This window comes from Grampus griseus (genome assembly GCF_964374135.1).
Source record: "Grampus griseus genome assembly, chromosome: 2".
Classification (NCBI taxonomy): domain Eukaryota; kingdom Metazoa; phylum Chordata; class Mammalia; order Artiodactyla; family Delphinidae; genus Grampus; species Grampus griseus.
In genome coordinates, this window is record NC_139018.1 from 4,591,075 (window position 1) to 4,601,579 (window position 10,505).

The following is a 10,505-nucleotide window of genomic DNA, read 5'->3' on the forward strand; positions in this document are numbered from 1 at the left end:
AGACATCTGCAAGAGCGCCTCCACAAGGGACCAGATCAACCAGCACCTGGATCCTGGACTTCTCAGCCTCCATCACCGTGAGAAATAAATATCTGTTGTGTAAGCCACGCCACCCGTGCTATTTTATTATAGCAGCCCGAGCTGCCTAGGACGGAAATTAGTACTGAGAAGTCAGGTGCTGCTGTAATAGACACTGAAACATGCAGAAGCAGCTTTGGAACCAGGTAATGGGAAGAGGCTGGAAGAGTTCTGCTAGAACATGCTAGAAAAAGCTGATATTGCGAGCAGACAGTGAAAGGTGATTCTGTTAAGACCTCAGAAAGAAAAGAGGAGAGCTGTAGAGCAAGCCTCCATCTCCTGGAAAGCACCCAGATAATCACGAACAGAACGTTGGTAGAACTGTGAAGGTGAAGGGGGACTTGAGGATGGAAATGGGGAACGTGTTACTGAACAAGGGAGAAAAGTTGATCCTGTAACACAGTGGCAAAGAATTTGGCTGTATTATGTCTGTGTTCTAGTGTTTCATGGAAGGCAGAACCTGCAGGGGATGAAACTGGCCATTGACCTGAGGAGATTCCTAAGCAGAGTGGTTCCTCCCGACTGCTGACTGTAAAATGAGAGGAGACAGAAGTGAATTGAAGAAGGAATTATTAAGCAAAAAGGAGCCAGAACTTAAATATCTAGAAAAGTCTCCGCCTGTTCCATATTGTACAAAACGAGAAAGCGTGTTGGGAAGAGTCCTGTGGGCGCGGCTGACTAGCCCTTACTGCAGGTGTGAACCAGCCAGCCCAGTTCAAACCGAAGGGGATGGAGATGGGACAGAATGAAGGAAAGCTGTGGACTACTTAGATTCTGTAGGACAGGACAGTAAAGCTGTTCAGCTGCGAATGTGCACTATTCTTCAAGAAAAGAGGAAGGGGAATTGGAAGAAGGTAGTCAAAAGGCACCGACTTCCTGCCGCAAGATAAATAAGTACTAGGGGTGTGATGTAGTACGTGACGCCTATACTTAGCACTGCTGTGTGACGTACAGGGACGTTGTTAAGAGAGTTGGTCCTAAGAGTTCTCATTGCGAGGAAGCAAACTTTTTTTGTCTTTATTGTATCTGTATCAGATGATGGACGTTAACTAAATCTAGTGTGGTAATCATTTCAAAATATACATTAATCAAACCATCACGCTGTACACCTTAAACATATACAGCGATGCATATCAATTATTTCTCAATAAATAAAACTGGGGGGATCAAAGAAAAGAGGAGAATGGTCCCCAAGGTGATTCAGAGACCATCAAGGTCACCACCTAGGTTTCAACAGGCCAGGTGGCCTCCAACAAAAGCCATGGGTGCAGGGCTCTCAGGAGCTGTGAGGGGTACCACCCGCTCCCGGCAGAGCTGTTGTTTCAGCCACCCGGACTATGGTCATTGTTATAGCAGCTCAAGCAGACTAAAACAAGGGCCAAGCATTCAGGGTCCGAGAAAAAGGAATTCAGAACCAGCCCAGGTGGGGGCAGACGATGACCCATATGTGAGTCAAAGGTGCAGGTTCAGAAGCCAGACCTCCGGGACTTAACTCTCTTCTCCATCACTCACTCACTGCTGTGTGACCCTGGGCAAATTATCAACCCCTCTGTGCCTCCGTTACCACATTAGAAAAATGGAAATAATAATGGCACCCAGCCTGCTAGGGCTGCACGTCAGGGCCTTAGCAGGCACCTCGCCCATTACCTTACAAATGGCAGGCAGTAGGCCTGTCACCACCACTACCATCCTAGCCTTGGAGGTCTATGGTTCATCATGATTGTGTCACTGGGGCCCCTGGGTGTGAAGCATCATAAACTTAGGGTCAGTGACAAGCTCTTTGTTCTGGGATCCCAGATCCTGACACCTCAGGTTGTGTCAAGAGGTGAAAGCTAAGAGATTCAACGGGCAAAGAAACAACTTATTCCTTCCACAGACAGCAAAAGTGAGAGCAGCCAATGGCGTCAGCTCCGCTTGACCGTCATACAGGGGAACAGCAAAACAAATGGGGCAACGACCGCAACACAGATAGTGGACACCCTGCTAAGGACGAGCCTTTTTATGGCCTGCAGCTGTACCCTTTGTACCCTTTGTAAAAGCTTTTAGACCCCGTCAGAACCTGGGAGGGGATAAGAGTTTCACGTCTCACACCGGCCGCCCTGATAGGTGGGGCGGGGAATGGGAAACAGCCTCGTGGCAGCTCCTCACAAGCTCCCAAGCCTCCTGTTCCAGGAGGACAACAGGACGTCCCGCCAGGCTTTAGATCAGCTGTGGTCCGGCCTTGTATACATGGCTTCTGTGGAGCTGTATGGAGCTGCCAGAGCGCCAGGGTGGAGCCATGCCCCTACAACTAGATGGAGGTCAGCCTTAAGGAGGAGATGGCCTAAGTAGGCCTTGAAAGATGGGTTAGATCAGAAGCGGCCAAGCCTCAGGAACAGCGTCCTGGGTGGCAGCTACAGCTGGAGCAAAGCCAAGGAGACTGGAAAGGAAAGAGCTTCCTGGGAAGTACGGGTGTTCGAGTTTGGTTGCTTCAACGGATTTGAACATGCGTAGTTTGGAGACAGGGGCATCTGGGAAGGAGGCACTGGGATGCGGTGCTGCATCAGGCCGCAGGGTTTCAAGGTCTAGTCGGGGAGGCTGTACGAGAAACGCAGGCACCAAGCGCCCGGGAAGCCAGTGCTCAGAGAGCAGCCAGGGCATGGGGCAGAGGGCGTGAAAGAAAACCAAGTGCCTTAATTGTCTATAATTCAGAACAGTTTAGGGTTTCCATCTGAGGTCTCCCTTTTCCTGGGAGGGGTAGAGCGAGTTGCAGCTGGCCCCCAATGTTGTCTGACGCACCTGACGTGGAGGGTCAGGGGAAGAGGTGACCTACAGGTGCAGCCTTAGTGAGAGCCGGGTTGGGCCAGATCAGGGAAGGCAGGGGCTGCCGACAGGCCCCATGAGCAAGGGCCAGGCCCCGGGTCCCCAGTCAGCCTTCTTGCTAATCAGAGTTGCCATCCATGTCGACGCCACAGGTTAAACCGACCCCAAGACGCATCGCCTGAGGATTCCTCATTTAAGTCATTCCTGAAAGAAACCACCCTGATCTCTGGCCCTCCCAGAAGGTCTCTGCTCCTGCGTTCTTGAAAAGGTTTGGCCAAAAGCAATACAAACCAACCTGAAATCGAACGTTTCCCCACCTGGGCGGCCGCCTCAAGGTACTCATGCCAACCTGCCGTCCGTACAGACACACACCGCAGCATCTCTGAGGACCCCGCCCCCCGCAGCAGCTAATCAGCTCCCCGGTCCCTCCTCGCCAGCTCTGGAAGGCAGGCAGTCATTTATTCCGTCAGCTGCACATCAGCCTTTCTGGTTTGGTTTTTCTTGATCAGCGTGAAGGCAAACTTTAAAATGCATGAGAATCCTTCAAACAGAAACCCCGGCCCTGCCCTCCATTGCAGTGCAGGCTGGAGGCAGGCGGGGCAGGGAAGGGGAGGGGGCAGCAAGCCGGGGAGGCTTCAGAGGAAGGGCAGCCTCAGGATGGGCTCGCAGCCGTAGTTGCGGTTCTTAAGAATCGGCTGTTCCGTAGCCCCCGCCTGCCCGCTCTGCCATCCCCCGTTCCAGCTTCACTCCTCCCGGGTGAGGGAGTCCCCATGATCCCTAATAATGCACGTGGGCCTTAAAGTGAGGACAACAGCTCCTTCCTCACGTCGCTGTTACAAGGGTCCTGGCGCGGCTCTTTGAAGTGTGGGGTCAGAGCCTCTGGCCGCTGAAGGGACGCGGAACTGCATTCAGCTGCCACCATGGAGCAGAGGCAATAGTGACCCCCACCGGGGCTCATGGGGGGCTGGCTGCCCGTCACATCCAGCGGGGTCTGCAGGATGGGAGGTGGGGACTGCTGGGGCAGCAGCAGGACGTCTGGCGGCCCCAGGCTCCTTGCTGGATGGCAGGGTGTGGCCTCTGTCCCTGAGGTCACCTCCTCATTCCTGGAGGACCCAGGACAGCCAAACACGCAGGCCAGGACGGGAGTGGGCCAGCCTCCTCCTCTCCTCCCTTCGGCCTTGGAGTCTGGCTTCCCCCCGCACCTCGGACCCTCTCTGCACACCTGCCCTCTGGGCAAGGTCTGGGCCAGAGCCCCTCTCTGCTTCTCCCCTCCAGGCCTGAGAACTGGAATCTGATTGGTCCTGCCCGTCTTTGCATGCCCCACCCTGCCATGCGGATTGGCTGCCTTCCAGGCGAGCGTCTGTCCTAGACCAATCAGCTGGGGCCATGGGTGGGGCACGTGGCCTTCCTGGGGCCGCCCCCCGTGGAGGCTGGGGCATGGCCCACATAATGAGGCCTCAGCCACAACTGGTGCGAGTGGGGTGTGTAGGAGCCCCTTGTTGAGTGGGTGCAAATGGTGGTCGGTGCTAATGCAGACCCGCAGAGCAGGGCAGTGGTTGAGGAAGTGGGGAGGGCTGCCAGGCAGCGTGGCCTGGGAAAGGTGCTCCACCGTTTCGCATCTCTCTTTTTTTCTCTGTAAGATGGGGTGATGATGGCCCCATCTCGTCAGGTTTGAAGTACAGAATGAACGAGGAAATGCACATAATTGGGCCTGAGTATAGTGACAGCTCAGTAAATACTGGCTGCCTCTTCGTATCGTCACCATTATCACTGGGAAGACTGGCGCGGCACCTGACCCATCTTCAGTGGTCTCCCAGGACCCTCCTAGCTCTTAATCCCTGAGCCACTTTGCTCAGTCTCCTCTGCGCTTTGCCAAATAAAGGATCTGAGAGGAGCTGGGGCCAGGGTGCTGGGTGGGGGGGGAGGAGTGTGAAAAGCTGTGATTATCGCTTGCTCGCTGGCTCAGCAGAAGAGAAAGCGTATGCCCAGCCCACCTAGCAATTACCCACAATGATGATGGTGATGGAGCCAGATGCGGCACCGTGGGGGAGGGGGCTGGGAGGGGGGGGATGAGCTAATTCTCCTCCTCTGGAGAGGGTGCTGGAGGAGGGGGGGTCATTGGGGAAGATGCCTGGGCCTTTATTCCCTTGCCCGACCCCTGCAGAATCCCAGTGCTCTTAGAATGAAGTCAGAGAGAAGAGCAAACACCCCAGCAGCCCTCCGAGGCCCCACCTAGGCTGGTCCTCGCCCCCCTGAGGCTCTGCCATGCGCTCCTCACTCCTGTGCTCTAGCCACCCTGGCTTTCTGCCAAGCTTATTTCTGACTCAGGGTGTTTGCAAGGGCTGTTCCCCTGCTTGGAATGCTGTTCCCTCTGCCCTTTGCCTGGCTAACTGACTCCTACTTTGGGTTCCTGCTGAACCGTCACTATCTAAGTCACCATATATAGGCCCTCCCTGGCCCCCATCCGAAGGAGGTTCCCACTGTAGGGTTTCTTAGTGCATAGCCTGGGGCCCCTGGAAGCCTGCTGTGATATTCCCCAAATCCCCATTAGGTTCACGCTCAGGAACACCCCCAGGTGGTGACTGGCTTTGGTACACCCTTTCTGGCAGGGAGGTGGGCTTGAGCTGGAGGGTTTGGGGACCTGCTGTGGCCTTCCCACCATCACTGTCGGCCCAGCTGCAGCTCTACATTCTGACTTCCAGCAGCCAACCACCGCCAGCCAAAGGGCAACATTTTACTAACGAGGATCCTTTTTATGCTGCGGAGCTCATGTCTGAGCTAATTAATTTCCAGGTTCCACAACCTGAACGCAAGAGCTAAAAATTAGCACTTGCAAAAAGCCGCTCTCCTGAATTACAGGGGGGCCTGGAAGGCCAGAGGCGCTGACGGCTCCTGGCACGGGTTAACCAGCAGAGGTTGCTTCCTCTTCACCCCTTCCCTGGCTGGCCTTCCCCCCTGGCTCCAGGCAGCGGGGAGGGTACAGCGTGAGGCCACAGACACCTGGGCTCATAGAGCCCTTGGTCAGGCCCTGGAGGTGCCCCGCCTTACGCTGGCTCTGCCCCTCTGCCGGCTGCAGCTCGCCCTTGAAGTAGACTAGGGGCTCCCTGGGGGAAGCGGCCAGGTCAGACCCATTCCTGGTCCCAGAGGCATCTAAAATAGTCTTGTTTAATGAGTTTCCCCTGCCTCCTGGACGTAGCGGAAACTTCTGCCCAACTGGGACGAAGCCCAGAGACTCGCTTCTCCTCCAGGCTGGGCCTCCTGTGAGCACTGTGACAGGAGTCCTGGGTCTCACTGTAAAATGGTGCCACTGTCCTCTGGGCCATGAGTAACTGTGACCGTGGTGACAGTGGTCACTTACTAATAATGTTTGATGGCATTGAACGAGCTGAACACAGCCCTGTGACCTCCCAAAGCCCACACGGCCAGAGAAAGCCAGACAAACCCTTTCCTTGGCGCTGAGTCTGGACCTGGGGGCCAGACGGGATTTGGGTTCACAGGAGCCTTACAAAGTGCCCGGCTTTGGGGTCTCACAGGCCTGGGAGCAAATCCCAGCTTCCCTTTCTGACTCCAATATCTCACAGGCCCCTCTGTGAAACAAGAAGGGCCCAAATCCCTCATCTAGACCCTCAAGGCCAGATGCCCTGTAGGATTTAGAATTTCTTAGATTCAGAGAGTCATCAAGTACACATACCAACTATTGTCTGACACCCCAGCAGGACCTGGGGGAGCACCCCGGAATCAAACGTCAGTATCTCCACACTGAAATGAGTGCATACTCCCCCCTCGTCCTTGATAAAGACCACGGGGCCTCTGGTCAGTTGGGGCCAGGCTCTGCGGCCAAGCTTAGGAATACAGTTTCAGTTTTCAAGCTTGGTGGGTTCGGGAGTGTGGGGAGAGCTGCCGGGGGGCTTACAGACGATGATTGAGAGCTTGGCAGTAGGCCTGGCTCCAGAGCGACTCCTGCAATGGCCACCGGTCCTCTGGAAGCAATTACAAACACATTGGCATTTGCAGCTGCCGGTAAACTTGACCTTGTCGCCATCCCGCGGATGGAGATGGCTTAAGGGGGACACAGGGTGGCAGAATTTGGGGAGGCTTTATTGGCACCCAGAGTTCAATCAGCCTTGGAAGTCACCTTGCCCTTTCTGGACTCAGAGTCCTTTTCACAGAGGTGACATAAGCCAAACATCACAGCAGTCTCCTTCCAGGAAGGGCAGAAGGGACACAACTTCCCCATTTGTTTTTCCTCGCCCCAGGGTGGAGACAGCCTCGTGGATCCCCAGCTTCGAGCCTGCAGTGCCCCAAAAGCCCCAGGCAGGCAGCCGTGCTCTGTAGTAATGGAGACCTCTCCCAGTGGCAGCTCCTGCTTCCCCCCAGACCCCGGGGTGCGTGAGGGGGGCAGGAGGCGGTCTCCTGCTTTAGAAATACAGAAACACCAAGTGAAACCCGAGAGTCGTTAAAAAAGGAACAGTCCATTAGAAAGGATTATAGACAGGATCCACATGGCTGATCAGTGCCCCATTCATGGCCCCGGAGCCCGTTTCTGTGTCTGTACATCCTTCAGAAAAGCGAGGGGGGCGGCTCTGGCTTCTGAATGAAGGCCTCATTCATGTCACCACCCGCCCCCCTCCCCGAGAGCCTGGCCGCCGAGTCCAGCACGTGCTGAGCTGGCGGGGCACAAGCGGGCACACATGCTAAACTCCTCTCTGTTTGCACAACTGGGCTCTCGTCTTTCTTCTGAACAGTGTTATTTTAGGAAAGTTTCCCAAACAAATTAGGCTTTTTCTAAAAGCCCGCCCTCCCTAAGGGGCCTTGGTTTTTAGCTCAAACGCTGCTAATTCTGGTTCCACCTCAGGGACCCAAATCTTTAAGGCTCCACCCTCATTTAAAAAGGAGTGTTCCTGGACTTCCCTGGTGGCGCAGTGGTTAAAATCCGCCTGCCAATGCAGGGGACACGGGTTCGAGCCCTGGTCCGGGAAGATCTCACATGCCGCGGAGCAACTAAGCCTGTGCACCACAACTACTGAGCCTGTGCTCTAGAGCCCGCGAGCCACAACTACTGAGCCCGCGAGCCACAACTATTGAAGCCCGCGCGCCTAGAGCCCATGCTCCGCAACAAGAGAAGCCACCGTAATGAGAAGCCCGCGCACCGCAACGAAGAGTAGCCCCCGCTCACCGCAACTAGAGAAAGCCCGCGTGCAACAACGCAGACCCAATGCGGCCAAAAATAAATAATTTTTTTTAAAAAAGGGGTGTTCCTTTAGGGAGCCCCAGCACCCCTCCCACTGCTCTTGGAAAGCCCTGCCCGGACCAGCCTGCCAGTTTCCCTGCAAAACTGCAGCTTCCCACCCTCCCTGGCTCCGTCCCTCACACACCCAGGGCAATCAGACTTCCCTTCTCCAGTTTGCCTAGAGCTTAGAGATCTTCCCAGTTGCTTTGGCCAATGGGCGACGGGAACCTGTGGACAGTGTTTTCTCCCTTCCATCCCCCAGACATATGTTCCAGACAAGTGTTTTCAGGCGGCCTCTCTGAAGTCATCCCAGGAGAGAGAACAAAGGCGGGGCTTCCTCCAAGTTGTACCAGCACGGAGATGCACCCCCCAACGTACGCACCCCCATTCTCGCACTCTGACATTCTGGGAATATATTATATGTATTACCTATATATACTCCTATATATAATATAATATAGGCACTGCCGATTCCCCAAAAGAAAAGAGCCCCGGAATAACTTGTTCTGCAGCAAAGCCAAGTTTCCTATCTCTTGCTACCTGCTACCTGGACAGTCTCTGTTGGGTCTCGGAAGGGGGAGTTGAGGGACTAATACATATAGGGGTTGGGGGTCTGGGCTTGGGTGATTTTAAGACAGCCCTTTCAATGCAGGGGTTGGCAAAGGTTGTTTTGTTTTGTTTTCCCTCAGGATTTTTTTAAACTACACATAACATGAAATTTACCATCTTAACCATTTTTATGTGGCATTAAGTACATTCACATGCTTGGGCAGCCATCTGTCCTCAGAACTCATTTCTTTTTTTTAACATTTATTTTATTTATTTATTTATCTGGCTGCGCTGGGTCTTAGTTGTGGCACACGGGATCTTTGTTGCCACGCGTGGGATCTTAGTCGCGGCACGCAGGATCTAGTTCCCTGACCAGTGATCGATCCCCAGCCTCCTGCATTGGGAGTGCGGAGTCTTAACCACTGGACCGCCAGGGAAGTCCCCAGAACTCTTTTCATCCTCCCCAACTGAAACTGTGTCCTCATTAAACACTAACCCCCAGCCCCCTCCCCCAAGCCCCTGGCAACCACCATTCTGCTCTCTGTCTCTATGAATCTGACTCCTCCTGAGGACCTCATCTAAGTGGAATCATACAATATTTGTCCTTTCGCACTGCCTTATTTCACTTAGAATAGTGTCTTCAAGGTTCATGCATGTTGTAGCCTGTGTCAATTTTCCCTTCCTTTTCAGAGGCTGAATAATATTCCGTCATATGAATGGACCACATCTTGTTTATACATAGCCATCGATGGACACGTGGGCTGCTCCCACCTCTTGGCTATTGTGAATAACGCCGCTGTGAACAAGCGTGTACAAATATCTATTTGATTCCCTGCTTTCAATTCTTTTGCGTATACACACAGAAATGGAATTGCTGGATTTGGTAATGCTATGTTTAATTTTTGGAGGAATCTTGGTCAAGGTTTTGCTATAACAGCTTAGGATGGGTGGACACAGTGAGGGGAGGGTCTGAAAGTGGGTCTTGACGAGTAAACAGTGGATCCATAAGTGAGCAGCCCTCCCCCCTTTGAGGGATCCGCTGACCCGACAAGGAAACGTGGGTCCATATGGGCACCCGCTGTCCTGTGAAGGGGGTGGGTTGAGCGACCCACTGTGTGGATAACTTGATGCTCACACGTCATCCTGTGGTTGACAGACTTGCCGCTGATCCTGAGATCACACCTCCTGGTGTTCACGCCTCCAAGTGTGGGCGGGACCCTGACTTGCTTATAAACAGAAGACAGCAGCAAAGGGAGTGTGGAAAGCACATGAGGAAGTTATCCACCGGCTTGTCTTATCTTCCCGGGCAAGAGCTTCCTAGAGCAGCCCCTCCTGTGGACGTGGTGGTCGTAGGTCCCGGTCCCGATGGATGCTCTGCGTGGATGCTGGTAGGTGGGTTCTCATCTTCTACCCGCCCCCCCGCCCCCCACGCCAATGAGAGACGCTGTCCTGCCCCAAACCTACCCCGCCTCAGCCCGTATCAGGACCAAGGCTTCTGCATGGCCAGGAACCAGGGACCGAGCTGGCCTGGGGCCACCCTGGGCGGCCGGGGCTCGCTTCCTTTCTCCTCCCCTACTGCCAAGAGCGGCAGATTCTTCTTTCCAAAACCGCCACACGACCTTCCTGCTACCGGAGCACTCTCCCCACTCGGCCCTCACTTTTGGGGCATGATGGTGGCGATGGTTGCCCAACCCTGTGAATTTAGTTAATCCCACTGAACTGAACACCTGAAGACGGTTAAGATGGGAAATTTTGTATTGCAGAGACGCTTCCCCTGACTGCAGTCTCCAGGTCCAAATAGAGGGCCAGGAGTGACCGCTCCCCCTACACCCGCCCACGATTGATT